Source organism: Mytilus edulis, chromosome 4 (assembly GCF_963676685.1).
Source record: "Mytilus edulis chromosome 4, xbMytEdul2.2, whole genome shotgun sequence".
Lineage (NCBI taxonomy): Eukaryota > Metazoa > Mollusca > Bivalvia > Mytilida > Mytilidae > Mytilus > Mytilus edulis.
In genome coordinates this window covers 8,832,278-8,835,471 of record NC_092347.1, presented here as the reverse complement: position 1 = coordinate 8,835,471, position 3,194 = coordinate 8,832,278, and positions in this window count along the sequence as shown.

Genomic DNA, 3,194 nt, shown 5'->3' with positions numbered 1-3,194 from the left:
CTCAGATCTATAGTTCCTATCCCACTTTTATGTCTATAAATAGAAAGGAAAGTATACCATTACTACTCCACCTTCTTTAATGAATTAAATATAAAACAGTAACTTTAAATGCATACACTTTTATAAATACTTAAATGTATTAAATTATACTGCCTCAGATGACAAATATACAATCAAGAGAATATCAAGGTCAGATAATCACACCCAAATGTATTTTTAATTTTAACCTACTGTATGATTAATGACAGTCTTTACATTCTTCCTTTCGTACTGAATGTATTTATTATTTCATTAAAGCATCCGGATATAAAAGTCTTAGAGTACAAGTATAAAGTAAAATTACAAAAATACAAAACTCCGAGGAAAATTCAAAGCAAAAAGTCCCGAATTAAATGGCAAAATTAGAAGCTGAAATACACTAAACGAATGGATAACAGAAAATGGCGGATTAAACTCAGTTTTAAAGCTAGCTAAACCTCCCACCTCAAATTCGCATTAAATTGATAACAATGTGTGGACAAAACAATCAGAAATAACAGGTAAACATGTCATATATTGGACGTCTGTCTTTGCTTCAAATTGCTACAAGAGTTGCAAGATTAATAACCAATTAAAATCTAAACATCCTAACAACCCTTTATTTTAGAAGTGAAATAACTATTTATCTACCTTCCTTGCGTATGTATTGTTATAATAAGTCGTAAGCAGTTGGCTACTTACGTTGTATTGATAAAGCGCTGCATTTATGGCATGTTCGCCCAATAAAAGATTTCCTGATTTTTTTGGCAATGCACATATGATGCTTTTAGTATACACACTTTTGAATCAGTTTGATATGACTTTAATTTCTTCTTTAAATTGACTTTATTTTTTGTGAAAACACTATTTTCAATGCTTGTCACTAATATTGTGTTTTCTTATTTTCTTAGATAGGATTTCAGTATTTTTTCCATCATCGTTGGTTTTTTTTTCTTTTTTTTGTGTATTTTTTTCCCCAGCAGTAATTGTTGTTGTATATTTGCTCGAGACTACTTTTCCCACTATCTATAATTAGTGGTCTCCATGTTGTAAGTGTTGTATATAACGATAATGTTGAATACTGTTTTAATTATACATCTTCGTTTCCCTTTTTATTTATGTAAACTCAAAAATTTCTACCCGAAAGAATTGGCATCTTCTCGTATGTTTAAACATCAATATTAATAATATTTGTAAAACAGTGGAATTTGCAAATAATCTATTTTCATCAATAGACTTACAAACCATATAACCTTTCATGAATGAAAATCAAGTCCTGACATTTGTACGAGCTTTAATCAATGAACTCTCTCTAGACATATACAAACATGAACGCTTTCTCAAAAGGTACGCTTCATTCATTTTACGAGCCCTGCTGAGATCAATGTCGCTACCTCCATTGACGGTCATGCTGTCTGATACTAAATAAGTTATCTTGATCTTAGGGTGCATACATTTTTAACATGAATGTGTTTATACTTCACATAGAGGTGATATGAATTCGGATAATCGAACCACAATCTTATTGATTTTATCATTAAACGGTAGGTAGGTGCAACATACTTCATAAATATCAAGATTTTATTGTTTTTGACCAAGTACTAAAATTTCAAATTATTGGTGACACGCTCCGCAACAGAACACCAGTCAGTTTACTTTAATTTTAAAGTTTGCTACCAAGAACTTGAAAAATCTTTTTATTTAAAAGCGTCATCTACAAGTTGCAGTCTTAGTCTACATACAGTTTTGTTCAGGACTGTACAGTATCAGACATAGTTTAAATTTGCATTACACTCACGCTGAGCTGACCTGCAATCAAACACGTTGTCAAATTTATTTATACGTGGTGTTTCGTCCGTCACTGGATATGAGAAGACATGAAAGATAGTGATGCAATCGACCAAAGTCCAAGTTTACTTAAATTATATTGGTTTTTATTATGCTTTTTGTCTTCAGAATCTGTTTATTGTTTTTGTTTGTTTGTTTGTTTGTTTGGTGTATTTTGTTTGTTAATATTTATCGTTTCTTTTTTTTAGTAATATTCTACACTTAAATATATAGTTTAACATTGTTACGTTGACAAAGCCATACAAGACAATAAACTTATGAAAGAAAATTGTATTTTTAGGAATATGCGTAGGAAAAGTCATTACGACAGTAAATAATGAGTTTGTGTTCACCAATACCCTGTTTGTGTGAATAATATGTTGAACTGTTTGACTGATGCGAGCGTCACTGATGAATCTTTTGTAGACGAAACGCGCGCACATCTGGCGTAAATACAAAATTTCAATCATGGTATCTATGATGAGTTCATTTTAGTTTGTAATCTGCATTTGTTTTCCCTCAATCGATTTATGACTTCTATGAACAGCGCTAGTGTTGACTTTGTACTGTTAATCAGCAACAAACAACCGACTCCTCCGAACAAATATAGTAAGAAGCATGACGTAGAAATAAAGACAACTCACATGTTTATAAATCTTCTTCATAAAATGTGTTATTCTCTATTTTTCGGATTTTTTTTTTCTAACTGTTTCATATGGTGTTGATTGTTATATGTTGTGTTTTGTTGTTTTACATCTTGGGATTGTTGTTATAGATTGTCTTTTGTATTAATGTTTCCATTGGTTTCTAACACTGTTTTTTTTTTATTTATCATTTCGTCTTTAAAAGTATAATGCTAAATTCTTTTGTTATTGAGCTAAGTTTATGGAACATGTTTGCGCTCCGTCCTATATTTTATGTTGGAGAAGGAAAATTTTATTTTGACCGTTTCAAGCATTAATTGACATGATTTTTCGTTTAATAAAAAGGATAATTAGACCACCTATTGTGTTTGCATTTTACGACTAATTTCTGTCCGTATCAACTCCTGTTGTATTTCATTCGTGTAGTTATCTACTATTGAGTTAAGACGTTTTATCAGGCTGTCATGTAGTACGTATTATAGTCACAGTACCCATTATCACATTGAGAATGGTATACACTGATACAACCATTAGTAATCCAATATATCTTTCAAAAATTCTGCCAAAAAAGTAAAAAGGTGCATCGCTTATGCAAATATAACCAAAAGAACGATAAAGACATCAAATGTATATATGACAGTTGTGAAATAGATGGGAAGAAAATTTAATTTAGTAGAAATAATGTGATGTTGAAGTACGCATTGA